General features: G+C 41.9%; 1 protein-coding gene across 13 annotated transcripts in view; it reads left to right on the top strand.

Moving 5' to 3' along the window:
- AUTS2 (activator of transcription and developmental regulator AUTS2) overlaps positions 1 to 16,929 on the top strand; it is a 974,917-nt gene that overhangs the window by 730,651 nt on the left and 227,337 nt on the right. The gene's annotated exons all lie outside the window — the stretch shown is intronic.

The following is a 16,929-nucleotide window of genomic DNA, read 5'->3' as shown; positions in this document are numbered from 1 at the left end:
CAGTTCCCTGCCTACACTGCGATATTGCCAGCAAAAGGCAGACTGCCTAAGCAGGCTTCTTTTGCCTTCTCTTCAGAGACGCTAACAGTGTAAGCGCCACAGTTCATCTACCACACAGCTCGCTGTAAGGAAGCACATTTTATTCTTATGGTAAAAGCCGTACAGAGAAAACATATTTAAAACAATAAAAGAACCCACACGCATACTAATAGGCTTGCAGAGATCACCCCAACCCTAACATGAACTCTGACAGGTAATCAGTCCTTCAGACCCCATGCAAGGGTTTTCCTGTGGTTTCAAGCTCATAACACCCTTTGCTCAGAGCAAAAACAGTCTTATGGGGCCTCAGTAAGCCAAAGTCCTTCCATCTCTCCCCTAAGGATTGGGGACCTCTAGGGACTGGAGGTCCTCTCTATTTGCTCGATCAGGAAAAAGGCCATTAGTCAGTTGACTACCAGACTGTTTAACCAAAAATCCTTTCTTTGTCTGTTGGTCCCTGGAGAATTCAGTTTGAACTAGTTTATGCAACATCTCCTGGGGCAGTGCTTCTCTGGAGATGTTACAACGTGACATACTTTGACTAATCACCCATCACTGTTCTCCATTTTTGGAGAAGCTGTATCTACCTTTCCCAGGGAAAGACATACAGTCCCTGGCCCACAAGGGTACAGAAACCCTTCCTTTAATACAGTGGACTCCAAAGACATTAAACTTAAGCTTCTTGCAGGTAATTGCTTTGTTTGTCAGGACTTCATCTCACTGTTTTTATCCCATTTTTTTTTTCTTCTGCATCTTTCATTTTTTTGTTTTTCCTATTTGTTTCTCTGCTTGGAACCCCCTTCTAAGATAGACTTGTAGGTTGTAGCCATCAGTGAATTATAAATGACATGACCCATATTACACTTTTCAGTAGTTTCCCGTCTCTCTCTCTCACCCAACTAGGTTTCAAACACAGAACGTTATACCTTAGCGGGTGTAAATCAGCCGAGCCATGTTGAAGTCAGTGTAGCTATACTAATTTACACCAGCTGAGAAACTGTGTTTGCATGGCTGAAAAAGGCAGAAAAACTTCCTTTTTATTAATGGTTTGGTGAGAGATGAAATTTGAGTATTTTTACTCTGTTTTTCATTTATTTATTTATGCATTTTACCATCACTGCCATTTCTTCTCCCCAGTGTTACAGACCTGGAGATTATGTTGACCAGCTTCCACAATGACACCCTAAGAAAAAGTCATTTTGAAAAGCTCACCTCGACTGTGTTATTTCATGTGCATGAAACATCAACATTTTTTACTCCGTTAATGTTCCCCTGGAACACAGAAGCACATAAATGGTTGGAGTATTTAATGTAAATAGATACGTGTGGGTGCTGTTTTTATTGGTATGATGCCGATTCAGGTAACAAAAGTCTCTCAGTTGCACAGGGCACCTAGGAGTCAGTTAGGGAGGGCGGGGGAAGCCCCACTCAATATAAAGCAGTCTTTTCTCTCATGAATAGCTGGTTGAAAAATCTCAGTCAAATTTAAAAGCGTTAGAATGTGTGTGTATGTGTAATGTTAGGAGGCGGCAGAAAATCTGCTTTGGGACTTAAATGCTAAACTACTTGAAAAGGAGAGGTTATAGTGTATTCCCAGCTCTGCCTCCTGGGTCAAGGGTAGCAGTTGGAGCAGAAAATTTTACACAGGGAAGAGTGAGAGACTGCGAGGGTGGGGATGACTCCAGTGGTTGGAGAGGAATGGCTATGGCGTAACTTGTCAGTAAAATAGCATGCTGTCCTGCTAATGATCTCGTTTAAGACCTAGCCACCAGAACGTATGTTGTGGTTGCAGTGCTGTTTGCAGCGGCATTCAGAGAGGTGGCTAGCAGAAAATCTCTATGGAAAGCAAGTTGGCTGAAAGGAGATTGGGGCAAAAAGTTAGTTCTTCTACAGATTTTTAATATGCAGCTTAAAGATGGAATCATCTAATAGAAACACGATAATAATTTTAATGACCATAAGTGGAACAGACTTCGGTGTTGTTTCTCATCTGTAAAATGCCAACCCATTTCTTAATGCTGGGGCATTCGTTCAGTACAGACTATGGGTAAGAGGCAAACCTTTTGAACTTCCAGCGCCATTTCCTGCATCACCAAGGTGTTCCTTAGTTGTTTGCTATTGTAGGCTGTCCCTGCTTAGCTTATGAGGTCTCAAGGATTGTAGCTTATGGCTGCAGCTAATAAATTAATGGACAAAGAGCGAAGTTTTGGCAGAAATTGTTCAATGGGGGAAGGGTTTGACTGTATTATACCTTTGAAGTCTAAATATCAGACCACTTCCTTAAAAACAGAGGGTGATGTGAGGTGTGGAGGGGAGGGGAGGACCTTATTTTAAGTGCTAGTCAACTACAACCACTAATAATCTGGAGTCTGTTCAAACCCGTTTGGACGATTGTTGCATTTTTAAGTGCCTTTTGATTCTCTTTCATTTATTTTAACTGATCTGCAGGGATTAGAAGCTTGGTAGGGGAACACTGTACTGCTCGCCAAAATGTGTGAATAATTAGAATGCTGACGATTTGTGCCAGATAGGAGGGGAGTGTTCACACTTCTGATTAGAGTCACTTAAATGCTGCTGTAAATCATGGCTGCCAAGGTAACTTCGGGCTTTGTTAGGTTTTCGCTGCCATAGAAACTGACTCTGGTGAAGCAGAGAATTTGGTCTGTCCTTACCCACTGGCAGGGATCTGTTTGAGTAAATTATTTATTTAGTTTTGAACCAGGGAGGGGAAAGATGCCAAGGGGGCTCTAAGGTTTTCACTCGGGGTGTCACAAAGAAGATGCAACCCAGCTGCTAACATCCATGTGCTTCCCCACAGTGCAAAATCATGTGGATGGGCAGACACTCTAATATCTAAAATATGCGACTTCGCTGGAGCTGTGGAGTCTACCCATTTCCCAGCCCCGAAGTGTGTAAGGGCTCAAAAGAGGATTCAGAGGCCAGGGTTCCTCTGGCAGCCAACTCCCAACCTCAAAGGTCTCCGGAAGCTGCATAGAGGAACACCCACTTTGTGCTTCCCTACAACAAACTCCTAGTCAAGAAACTTTGCTGCTGCCACTGAGCTGCTGCCTTTTGGCATGCTTTTTCTCCTTAGGGAGTGCACAGCAAGGGCTAATGCTGCGTCAGGCCGAACTGAGTCCCCACTAGATTTTCCGCAGTGGAGCTATGTTTTTTGGGAGGGGAGGCAGGTGATTATGAAGAATGATGTGCAGAGCTCCTCCCAGCATCTTCCTCCCCCAGCTCTTCACCCTTATTTTCCAGATGACGCATACATATTTTGCAAAGGAAACAAGCTGACTTTAAAAAAAAAAAAAACAAAAAAAACCTGAGAGGGCTTGCCTCCCATTTAGTCATTCTCTCATTCCATATGGTCCCATTTTGGCTGGCTCCTTGAATTTGGTCCCAAATTCTTCAGACAGCAGTGGTGAAAAGAGAACACGTGGACCCCTGTTTGTTCCAGAATGAGAGATTAGGTGAGCATTAGAGCTAACCAGAACCTTCAATCATACTTCCATGCAGACCAGTTACGCCCTTAAGATTAACTAGGGCTACACTCATTGTTAAGAGAAGAACCATGAAACTGGTAAGGACAAGAATTCCCCTTAAATGAGCACTGATTAGTGCTATAGCTACACCAGCAGAGGTCTGTAATGTAGACAGCGTCTAGCACACAGGTTCCTTGACTTCTATGAAATGGAATTTTTCTCTCCAAGAACCAAGTTATAAAGCTGTTCTACACACAGGACAGTCTATCCCATAGTTTGGCTAGCACAGTACATACCAATCAGAGAAGCTGGGCTGAAGCGCATTGGTCTGGTTTGCCCTGGCAAAAATGGAACACATCATTCACCACTAGTGGTGCTCCATCCTTGGTCGTGAGAGGAGAAGATGCAGTGCAGAGACCGCTTCATCAGTGGTAAATAATAGGTCTTGTCAGGGACTTTTGTAATTCCTTTCGATGTTAGGGTTTGTAAGATTTGGTTGAAAAAGGGGCAGGGAAATACACAAAATGGTTTTATATCACTTTGGTTTTGCAATTTTTAGTGCATTTTTAATATAATTTTTTTTGTTTATTTTAAAAATAAGACATTTTTTAAAAAAAGTTTTTTGGTTGGCTTAGTCACAATGATTTTTTTTTTCATTTTAAAAAAATGGTTTTAGGAATTTATTTTAAAAACAATAAGCTAATTGGCCAAAAATAGTCAATGAAAATTAGCGAAAATAATTAGTAAAACAACATTTTTATGTGAAAAATGTCAATAAAAGGAAACAGGCAAAAAATTTCAGAAGAACATTGCTCTGCACTAGTATTTGCGAAAGTTAACATTGCAGACATAAATAGTGCAAGGTTTCTTCTTGCCTGAGCAGTAGCCTAGTAAACTGTCTGGAGGATGGCCTTGTTTCTCTTCTCAATGAGACAGAAAACCCTTTTGAAGTGAAACAGCACTGTGCAGTACAGGGGGTAAAGATTTATGAAACAGGGACATGACAGAGAGTGGCATCTAACCCAAATGGAATGTTGAAAATGGGTGACACATGAAGAATTTAAAGCAAAGAGAGAGACACATCAACATCACACAGTCATCTCAGATAGCTTTAGAAATGGAGAGAGACAGAAGAAATAATACATATGGCTCCCTTTAAGTCATAAAAAGTATTATTCACAATTCGGTGGAGGCATGAAGGAGATTCTTGCGGAAAGCTGTGATCCTTGTAAAGTCCCTGCAAATCACTCAGCAGAAATTAACATTTGGCGAAGAGGGGAAAAAAGTACCTTGAGCATTACTTGGCCTTTTAACTACATAGACAACGTGTGTGCATAATAACATGCTACTCCATAAAAGGTTATGACCAATAGATGGCATCTGTGGTGCTATGTCCTCTCTCCTTCATGTCTCATGGACTCAGTTTTACCTGTCAGAACAAGTTTTATAAATTGCAACTATCTGACTGATGTAAATCAACTTGGTCTGTCTGCTTCTCTTTGTCATTTTCCTCTTCCTTCACCCAAATGCTTAACTAGTAGTTAGGCTCAGAACGTAGGATTATTATTTGTGACACTGCACAAATAGGTTGAACAGGCATATAAAAATATCTGGATTAGCTTCAACATTGTAGCCAGGAGTGAATTCCATCATCAGTAAGTGAGAGACAACCTTCTCCACGTGAGCTGCTACCACAATTCGCTTCCTTTGCTAGCCTGATGATGTTGGTCATTAGGGTATCTGATGGGGGTTAGGAAGAAACTTTCCCTCTGGGCAGGTAATTCCGTAACCACCTGGTTCAGGGTTTCTTGTCCCTTGCTCTGAAGCATCTGGTATTGACCCTTGTTAGAGAGAGGATGCTGGACTAGATGGACCCTGTGTCTGATCCAGTGTGATAATTCCTCTGATACAATCCAAGACTCCATTCTTGTTTCTTGGTGTGGCTGGACATGTGTATGAGAATTCAGAGTTATTGGAGTTCCTTTGGCTCTTGGAAAAGAGGCCAGAATAATGGGATGTATTTTTTTCAACTCAATTTTGGATTTAATAAAGTTCATCTTACTCATTCTTAAAAGGTCTTCTCTTGCACAGGTATAAATCAGGAGGAACTTTACTAAAGTCAATGGAGTTCCACAGGAGTAAAATAAGCATAAGGGAAAGAAGAAGCCAGGTGTTGTAAATGTATGTGGTGGGGGGGGAGGGAGGAGAGTTTCTTAACAGACGTAATTTTAACAAAGAAATTTTACTGCAGACATACTTTAAAACCTCAGCCTAGCTTAGCCTCTGAGATCCTGTTTTATGTAGTCATGGCAGTGAGAAAGGTACTTGCTCTGCTGTCCACTCAAATTGGCAGCAGTATGTTAGCTGCTAAGGATGAAGGAGCCAGGGGCTTTGCTTGTTGGGAATATTTTCCACATTCTATCTGCATCCCTCTAGAACTTGACCATTAGTCAGGCTACTTCTAAATGGTGCATCTCTTTTAGAGATTTGTACTGATAACAAATGAAAGAGCATCTCTCTTTTTTTTCTTTCTTACCTCATTATGCAGGCAGCTGTGTGACAGCACTCTGACGAACTGTGTTATCTGAGGCTTCCAGCTGCAAGCTGTTCTCATCAATACTGCTCCAACCTGTTTCATACTAGCCCTTTCCCCTTTCTGCCCATTTCTATCAGAGTTTAATTTTAATATGAAGACAGTCAGATATCATGCCAGATGTGGGGAGCAGATAGTTTCTTTTGTGTAAGAACATAGCAGGATTAGCCTTCTGAGGGATCAGAGACATTGTGTCAATAGGGACTATGCAGGAATCATATTGTTTGGGTTTGGAGTTTTTGTGGGGTGGGCAGGCTGAGGCTCCATTTCATACTTCAACCCATACTTAACTTAGTATTGAACTAAAAAAGAAAATAACCAACAACAGGCCAACTTGAATTTAACAAACCAAATGACATTTACACTCATCTCTATAAATGTATAAGTGTGTTGGAAGCATGCCCACTCTATATTCTGTAGACTCCTCTCCATTGTTGCTAATGCAGTAAAATAGACTACAAAACAACTGCATGAAAATCTTTTTTGGCATCCCTTTAGATTAGCGGTTCTGAAACTCTGAGGCTGGCCTTCTCGAGTAGGTTGGCCTGACCTTGTCTCGGGGAGGTCCAAGCAATTCTGTAGAAAAATGGGTCTGGAGGAGGGAAACAGAATACATTTTTTTTCTGTCTCCCTGAATTGTTTTTCCTTGGAAGGCAACACAAGCGGAGCTGGGTGTTAACATATACACTAAAAAGAAAAGGAGTACTTGTGGCACCTTAGAGACTAACCAATTTATTTGAGCATGAGCTTTCGTGAGCTACAGCTCACTTCATCGGATATACATATACACTGAATACTACAGAATATTGACGAGATGGTTCTGCCTTTGCTAAGCTGCAAATGGAAATAGGCCAGCCGAAACCAAGCTTCCCTGTGTGTGCAATTTAAAAAAAAAATTAAATATTTGTTCAAAAACAAGAGAAAAATATCCAATTTTAAAAAATATCCCTTTCTGCTCATATTTCAATCATAATTCATTAATAATGCCATGTTGAGAGACCCTAGCCTATTGTATGTTTTTTGGTATCTTGCAGTTGGAATATTTCTGTCAAAGCTGATTTAGATAGCATAGATTTCTCTTTCTAAGGAACAGGATAACACATCTTAGCATAGGGAAGGTCTTTCAGGGAGAGATACATTTATGATTCTATAACAGAACTATGTACACCTTTTGTTTTGGGTTGTTACTTTCCAGTGGGATATTTTCTGATTACTCTAACATTGCTAAACCCAAAGGGGTCTCCAGAAATTAACAGTAGCTGGGATCATGTTTGACTTTCTGTGACCGTGTGGCACCGAGAATGATTTTAACTCATTTATGATATTGAATAACTGTTCATTGCACTTCAACAAATGAAGTTCCACTCCCAAAAGAATCAGTTTGATGCTCTTGAGTGGTACTGTAATTTATTAGTTCAAGTTGGTAATTTAGTACATCTACGTATATTATTTTAAAATAGTTTAAGGCTAATTAATGTAATATTCTTCCTGTATGGGGAAATATACACACACTGTAATCTGGATTTTTCATTCAGGCCTGGCTGGTAGACTTTATGGTTTTCTGTCACCATCCAATTTCCTCTATATGTACACACACATGCTCTTAACCAAGACAAAGGACATTCAGTTGTACCTAAATGGAATAAGATATAAGTTTTGTTTCATTATGGAAAAATCACATTAACCCCATCAAATACATAAGGTGCACGCTTGAAGACCTCTTTTAAAGCTATTGTGGAAAATATCTATTCTTGTCAAAAGCTGTCCTGCATTGCCAGTGAAAAGGCATTAGGTGCAGGTGTCAAACATGCCTAATGAGGCATAAGGAGTCGACAGCAAAATAACAGAGATTATAGGTACAGAGGATTGTGAATGAAGTGTGAATAGCAGCCTGGATGTGTGACTGACACAGAAAAGAGGAGGAGACAGAAAAGAATAAAGAAGATCCATCACTCATGTAAGAAAAATGGACATTTTCAATCACTTGATTGATATCTTCCCATCCAATAATCCCTACAACTTTTAAGATCTACATTTAAAAATAACCCAAATTGTTTCTTCAAATATCACGAGTTTATTATAAGCCTTCAGGATATTTTACTTAACTCTGAATGCAGTGGAGAGGTGTAACTGCTATGTGTGTGTGTGTGTGTGTGTGTGTGTATATATATATATATATATATATATATATATATGATAGAGCGAGCATGCCAGAGTCACCAACTGGATTATCACTTTTCCAGATTAACAGCCTATTTCTAAAGTAAAAAATAAATATTAATAAAATTATTTAATATTTAACTTCTCATTCATACCATTAATGGTGTAGAAGTAAATAAGAAGTATAGCTAAATCATACAAAATTTCAACTGGAGACAAATTTAAACACTTATATTTTTAAATCGTTGTTTTGGGGAAGGTTGGGAGTACTTTTTGTTTTTTTCTCCTCTGTCTGTATTGCTTTCTTCTCTGTGTCAGAATCAGTAACCTCTTTATCCATTCCTGAAACATGGAGATAAATTCCAGAGATGTTACTAGCTTTATAGAAGAAATTCCTAATGTTATTGGCATTATACAGTTGCTGAATGGCTACCGTAACAATTAAAACCTAGATCCTAGTTCCCTTCCACTTGATTATAAGGCTCTGTGATGATAAGCTCTTGTGTCCTTCTGTGGTCCCCATCTAAATAAAACATAAGAGTAATATTTAAAGTGGAGATGATATCAGCAAGGTGGAGTATTTACCTTTTAGATAGGAAAAATAATTGTTTCCTTACATATTTTGTGCTGTTGGTGTATTTAAGAGGTTAGCGCCCCAATGCTCCCTTTGAACTTGGTGGGAGTTCTGCCATTGACTTCAATAGAAGCAGGTTCTAGGTCCCTAGATATCAATTGTAGCCATCCAGTTTTCATCCAGATAGGATACTGCCAATTAGAATATCCATGGCCAAATCCATGGCCTTAATTGTACGATCCATGCAGTTGTCAGTGGGTAAAGCCAACAGGCTCTGCCCCTTAATAAATGGGCATGTGTGGGGAGCCACCAGAGTTTTCATCGTTCAACTAAAAGGTCCCAAGTTTGCCCCTCACTAACAATCCGAGTATAAAGATTATCTATAGACCTTTAAAGATGCTTGTGGTACATGTCCCTTGAATTTTGTCAATCATAAGGGTGAGCACAGCACTTTGCTGCCTTGCATACCTTACAATCCAATAAGCCTTCCATTTCCCATCCAATAAGCCTTCCATTTCCCATGTCTAGCACGTTCGCTGCTATTGCCTGGGCAGCGCGGATCTTAAACTCAAATGTGTATGGAAGTAATTGCCTGGTTTAACAGGAGCAGATGGTTCCTTCTTATTCTTTTCCTTCAGGTTTTCAGTACATGAATAACAAACAAACAAACAAAAAGTTGTTTAAAAACAAAAACAACAACAGCAACAATAATAATATTAGTAACCTACAGGGATTTGTTTCCCCTCTGGACATATATAAATAAAAATGAAATAATAGGATCTGCTTTTCTTTTTTTTTTTCTTTTTCTTTCTTTTTTTTTTTTTTTTACTGTTGACTGCTGTTTGCTTATACCCCAGTGGTGTTAACAAGCAGTAGATTGTTAGTGACAATCACACACTCGCTGGCACTTAAAGCAGAAGGCTTGATTTAATCGCAGAGCTGTCATTTATTATTCTGTTGTGCTATTCCATAGAGGGAAGTGACTGATCAAGCGCCTGCTCCCAAGAGCAGAGGGCTTTTTTTTTTTTTTCTTTTTTGTTACGTCTAAATCCTCAATACAAATTGCAGTATTTCTGGACTCCCAGTGGGACCCATTAGTGCCTGTGGGGCATTAAAGATCATTAATAGTGCTGTCAGAGGGGGAGAGAGAGAGGCAGTCAGCTAGCCAGCTAGTTGCTTAGCTTTCTCAGAAATCGGAAATTAATACATCTGCTTCATTAATACTGGCCTGTGTTTGATGTTTGTTAGCTGGCAAGTTTAATGATGTAGGTTAGCACCAGCTGGGCACTTGCATGAATTGGATTCTTTCAATTACCTAAAGTTCTTTTCCCCATCCTCCATCACCCTCTTTCTCTGCCCAAAAAGTCAGCTCTTAATTAGCAACTCCAAGAGATTGGGGGTGGGGGGAGAAGCAGGCTGCTTTCTCCCCACTCCCCAAACTGTGTGACAACCACAATTTGCAACCTTGCCTGTATCCCATTAACTATAGCTCTCTTCCAAGCATTTAACTGCATGGTAATCAAGGAGAAATGTTTTAATCACTGTGAACAACATGTTAATCAGTGCTGTGACTGAACACTAGCTATTAATTGGGTTAGGGTAAAGTGCTAATGTTTGCATCCAAGAATGTTGCTATCACGTGCAAAAAAGATACAGATTCAGTGCCTTTGCCATCTAGTAAACCCAAAGAAGCTTTGATTGGCAGAGTGATGGGGAATGGGTTCAGCCAAACATCAGCATGCTGCAAAGGCCCTGCAAAGGCCCCGCCTCCATCTCACCCTTCCCTTAATTGGCTATTATGTCCAACAAAGTTTGTCAGACTAAGACCTCCTTTCTTCCCTTCTGTTCTTCTAGCAGGCTTAATGGCTTCTCTTACCTTCACCTGGACTGGACTCACCTGCTTCCCATCCAAGCACAAAGGCAAAGATCATTCAATTGTGGTTCGATGATCATTCACAGAATATGCAAGAGCAGCCTTATTATCCTTGCATTAACTTTAAATAATTGATCCTTTCACTCTCCATTATGTGATCCTTGCATTTTTGCTGTATCGTTTCCCTGCCAGGGGATTGCTGGTATGTAGACAAATACAGTCAGCTTCTTCTTTGATATCGGATCCATCAGGCAGATACCATTTTGTCTGTACACTGCAGCCCACTATCTGCTCTCTCTTCTATTCTCCATCTCCCTACAAAATGGGGAAGCCAAGTTTGTGCTTCATGGTACCAACCCACATATAAGTGTAGGGCAAAATCCTGGCCTCACTCAAATGAATGGGAGTTCTGCCATCCATGAGCCACATCAGCGGGAGCGGGATTTGGACCGTAAAACTGAAGTTGAGATAAAAGGAAGAAGAGTAATCTTAGATTCAGTCCAGCCTTTGTTGTTTAAGGCCGTCCCTACGCTGTTTTGTTTTGTTTTCCCCCACTGCAATAGATATTCTGGAGAAAACAATTACTGCGATATGCTGCCCTGGTGTAAGAAGTGAGCTGTTTCCTGTGCAGTTCATACTAGTAGTGCAAGTCACTCTTGACACTGATGCAACATATCTACAGTAAGGATTTACACTGTTGCACCACTTAGTTTAGCTCTACTGGTGCAGAAGATAAGTGTAGCTAAACCCTACATGCATGGATATAAACCACAATTTTAGCTTCAACCATAAGGTTGTGAGTCCCCTCATGTTTCAAAAGAAAAGACCATTCACTTTTATTTTGGTATCTGGGTTCACTTTGCCCTTTGGTCTGGAAACTAGAAGCCAAAGAAGAGTTTGGGTTTTGCTCATGTCCCCAGATGAAGCATGGCTCCTTCATAGGAATATAAGAACGGCCATACTGGGTCAGACTAAAGGTCCATCTAGCCCAGCATCCTGTCTTCCGACATTGGCCAATGCGAGATTCCCCAGAGGGAATGAACAGAACAGGTAATCATCAAGTGATCCATCCCCATTCCCAGCTTCTGGCAAACAGAGGCTATGGACGCCATCCCTGCCCTTTCTGGCTAATAGCCATTGATGGACCTATCCTCCATGAACTTATCTAGTGGTTTTTTTTTAACCCTGTTATAGTCTTTGCCTTCACAACATCTTCTAGCAAGGAGCTCCACAGGTTGACGATGAATTGTATGAAAAAATACTTCCTTTTGTTTGTTTTAAACCTGCTGCCTATTAATTTCATTTGGTGACCCCTAGTTCTTGTGTTATGAGAAGGAGTAAATAACACTTCCTTATTTACTTTCTCTACACCAGTCATGATTTTATAGACCTCTATCAGATCCTCCCTTAGTCATCTCTTTTCCAAGCTGAAAAGTCCCAGTTCTCTCCTCCTATGGAAGCTGTTCCATATCCCTAATCATTTTTGTTGTCCTTTTCTGAATCTTTTCCAATTCCAATATATCTTTTTTGAAATGAGCGACCACATCTGCACACAGTATTCAAGATGTGGGTGTACCCTGGATTTATATAGAGGCAATATGATATTTTCTGTCTTATTATCTATCCCTTTCTTAATGATTTCTAACATTCTGTTCTCTTTTTTGGACTGCCGCTGCACATTGAGTGGATGTTTTTAGAGAACTACCCACAATGACTCCAAGATCTCTTTCTTGAGTGGTAACAGCTAACTTAGACCCTATCATTTTATATATATAGTGGGGATTATGTTTTCCAATGTGCATCACTTTGCATTTATCAACATTGAATTTCAACTGCCATTTTGTTGCCCAGTCACTCAGTTTTGTGAGATCCTTTTGTAGCTCTTTGCAGCTTGCTTGGGCTCAACTATCTTGAGTAGTTTTGGGTCATCTGCAAATTGTGTCACCTCACTGTTTACCCCTTGATGCAGCTGGTCCTACAGCATGTTAAATAAGTAATCAGATTTATGGTACTGAAGTCTCTGTACTAGGAATTACAGTCTATGGAATTTAAATCTAATCCCTACGGAGCTGAACCTCTGAACCTTTTTAAGCTGTCTTCACTTGTATATTGTCACTACAGTATTAAATGTAAAAGAGTTGCTTCTTTAAAGACACTTGAAGAAGGATTGCCTTGTAGATAAGGCACAAACTGTGACTCAGGAAACATGAGCTCAACTCCCATCTCTGCCACAGGTTCCCTCTCTACGCTAGGGTAAATCACTTAATCTCCCTGTGCCCCATCTGTAAAATAATTCTTCCTTTCTCTGCTTTATCTATTTAGACTATAAATTCTGCAGGGCAGGAGCTGTCTCTTGCTATGAGTTTGTACAATGCACTGTGGGAATTCAATCTCTATTGGGATCTCCAGCCTTTACTGGACTACGAATAATGATGATTCTAATCTCTCTTACAATGGTTTTACAATGGAATTACTCCTGATTTACAGCCACTGGGGTAATTTAATCTGACGTGTTACCCAATTTAAAACCCCATTGTCATCTACTGCTATTTGCTATGAGCTACCTTGTGAGGTTGCAACTGTGCTGTGAAGGCTCTTGTTGCTTCCTCACACCCTGAAGTGTGCATGCTTTATCAGGTGTTTTCTCTTGCATGTGCCACATATTATTTCCCCTGTATCAGCAGGTTCCTTATTGCGTGAACAACCTTCTCACCCTTTTAATTTGATACAAAAAGTCAACTTTTAGACTCTGCTGGCAAAACACAAAGTAATATCCAATTTAGACTACTCGGATGCTAATGTTCTGATTGCTAAGTCAAGAGAGGCTGTGCCTTCTGTTTAAAAAAATTGTACAATGTAGTACTGGGTGGGGGAGGGCACCACCTGCCCCTTTTCATGAGAAATGAAAAATGCCTCAGTTGTGTAAGTGTAAAACTGGGGATGGGTCACAGCAAAAATACGGTCCCACCCAGAGCTTTCTCCTCCAACGATTCATCTTTTTTTCAGGTTTGGATCGGGTCAGGCTAATCATATTCCACTCCCTTTCCTTACCTTTCAAAGGTAGTTGTTAGGCAGAAGGTTGGGCAGTGACTCTTTTATCGCACTATCACAGGGGTGGGCAAACTTTTTGGCCCAAGGGCCACATCTGGGTGGGGAAATGGTATGCAGGGCCATGAATGTAGGGCTGGGGTAGGGGGTTGGGATGGTGGAGGGAGTGTGGTGTGTGGGAGGGGGCTCAGGGCAGGGGGTTGGGGTGCTGAAGTGGGTGCAGAGTGTGGGAGGGGGCTCAGGGCAGGGGCTTGGGGTGCAGGGTACGGCAGGGGCTTGGGGTGCAGGAGGGATTCAGGGTGCGGGCTCCATGGTGTCAGCGGCGCACAGCGGGGCTAAGGCCGGCTCCCTGCCTGCCTGCCTGCCTTGGCCCCGCGCTGCTCCCAGAAGCGTCTGGTACCACGTCCCTGTGGCCCCTGACTGGGCGAGCAGAGGGCGAGGGCAGTGCACGGAGCCTGACATACCTCCCCCGAAGCTCCCATTGGCCGCTGTTCCCCGTTCCTGGCCAATGGGAGCTGTGGGGGGCAGTGCCTGCAGGCGAGGGCAGCATGCGGAGCCCTCTGCCCCCCCCACCCTCTCCCCCGGGGCCGTAGGGACGTGGTGCCAGCCACTTCCGGGAGCAGCACAGAGCCAGGGAGCCTGCCTTAGCCCCACAGCGCCAGGGGGTGGCAATCCCACGGGGCAGATCCGAAGCCCTGACGGGCCGAATCCGTCATCTCCAATACCCTGCACTAGCATCTTCTAGTGGCTAAAGCATGGTATTGGAGATGTGGGTTCTATCTCTGGTTCTGCAGCTAATTTTTAATGCACCTTTGGGCAGGCCACTTACCCACTCTGCCTCAGTTTTCCCACTTGCAAAATGCAGACAGCACTCTTCCACCTCCCAGGGGTATTGTAAGGTTTAGTCATTAATGTCTGAGCCTCACTTAGAGAGTGCTATAGAGGTGCAATGTATTATTTATTTTAGTCTCCTGTTTTCATGGTTTAGTCATGGCTTAGGGGTTCAGAGGTACATAATATGGCCATTTAGCTCAGTCCATTTTGTCTTGTGAAAGTACAAGGACTGGTCCGCACGCTTTCCTTTACGTGCTGTGTATAATCCCATTGACGTCAAGTAGGTGCATAATACTTTACAGGATCTGGGCCCTGGTAATAAATCACCACCTTGCAATGAGGATGCACCAATTTTTGTGCAATCCAGGGCTTTATTCTTCAGCGGCCGGTGATGTGCAATGGCTACAGGATTGAGACCCAGATTGTTAGCACAATACGAGAGAGGCTGCAAAGAAGTCCTGACATGTGTAGGGTGTGGTCCATTTTTAGTGACCAGTTCTGTGAACAGAAATATAGTTCTCGTAGAATTGATTATGGTTATTATTTAGAATTTGTATTTTCACGGCACCTAGGGGCCCCAGTTGTGGATCAGGGTCACCTTATGCCAGGAGCTGTACAAACACAGAACAAAAAGATAGTCCATGCCTCCAAAAACTTACAGTCTGAGGCCATGTCTACACTACCACTTTTGTTGGTGTAACTTATGTCGCTCAGGGGTGTGAAATCCGCCCCTTTCCGAGCCACATAAGTCACACAGGCAGAAGTGCCAGTGTGGACAGTGCTATGTTGGCGGGAGAACTTCTCCCGTGTGGAGATGGTTTTATTATGCCGAGGGGAGAGCTCTCTCCCTTCAGCATAGAGTGGCTACATGAGCAATCTTACAGCAGCTCAGCTGTAAGCTCTCTAGTGTAGACATGGCCTAAGAAACAGTTTGTTTATTCATCAATCTCAAAGGGTATTATTCATGTGAATTAGTTTTATTATCCCTAATTTACAAGTAGGGAAACTGAGACGAAGAGCAGCTAAGTGACTTGCCCAATATCCCACCGCAAGCCCATGGCAAAGCCAGGGCTAATATCTGCTCCCTTAACCTATGCGCTATCAATCAAGTCGTTCGTAAATATCCCTCTTCATCAGTGAAATTCGTGACCCTAAACTTAGTGTCTGACTTCTGATGTAGTCTGGCTGGTTGTGCGCTTTCATTCTGAGTTGATGGGTGTTTTAGGAGCAGATAGCAAAAGCTGTTCCCCCACTACATGTGAAACATCTCTTTGTATGCTCTGTAAACTTACTCCAAGATCAAGAGAAATACCTTCCTGTGGAGGAAGCCAGGACCTTAACTACCTATCTGCCTTGCCAAGGAAGCTGGTCAACCCTTAGTGATGCCTGTTGCAATGGAAGTGAGAGTTGATTTAGTAGGTTCAAGTACGCTTTATTGCACTGTCTGTGCCTTTTCCTTTCCCACCGGTAGGAAAACATTCATTGCTTTTGCTGTGAATGCAAGCCTGGTCTGGCGCCACCCGCTTTCATGGTCATACCCATGTGATTCAGTGTGCGCCACATAACTGCACGACCAAGTAGGTTAACATCCTTGTAAGTGAGACTTTTATTATATGCCATGTTGCTCCGCTGTGGATGGTAATTGGATTTTTTTTTTTTATTGACTATGTGGTTAACTTTCCTTTTCGCAGCAATAAATCTTAGGCAGCGTTTAACTTTAAAAAGTGAAAGGGAGGAAGAGAGTGGCAGGGGAGGGGTAATGGGAAGACCCTTCTAGGGATACTATTTTTTTTTTTAAACACGTTGACTGTTATTTATTACATTTGTCAGGTGAAGCTAGTGGGTGGGTGAGACAGTGGCATCTCAGATAGCTGAACATGGCTGGAATCTTTCAGGCATGCTCCACAATTCAAGCCCCATTTGGAGAGGTTTCAGAATTTGGTTTTGCTGGTGCCAGCAATTATGAAAGAGGCATACTCAGCTTTAAACACTCAAGTGCTGATGGACAAAGTGCTGGTTTAACAGTTCTGCCTAATGGGGAACAGGTGAATAAATACACGATTAGAGAGCCCTTCACAATAACAGCCTTATTATTGTATGTAATCTGGGGGTTACTCTTTTTTTTTTCCCACCTGACAATTTTAGTTGTATTTCAAAAAAAAATCGGTCTCCAAGACTTCTGCTGACATGATTTATCTGAATGTATTAAGCCTCTAGATACAGATGTGTTTCTGGGATTGTTTCCTGAGTGTATCCAGTTCATTGAAGGGTATGTCTACATTGGAGTGGGAGGGGGGCGGACCCTAAAAAACCACAGCAGCGA

The sequence above is a fragment of the Chelonia mydas genome, chromosome 17 (genome assembly GCF_015237465.2).
Source record: "Chelonia mydas isolate rCheMyd1 chromosome 17, rCheMyd1.pri.v2, whole genome shotgun sequence".
NCBI classification, from domain to species: Eukaryota; Metazoa; Chordata; order Testudines; family Cheloniidae; genus Chelonia; species Chelonia mydas.
Note: the sequence above shows the minus strand (reverse complement) of the source record. Positions and strands in the feature narration are given on the sequence as shown.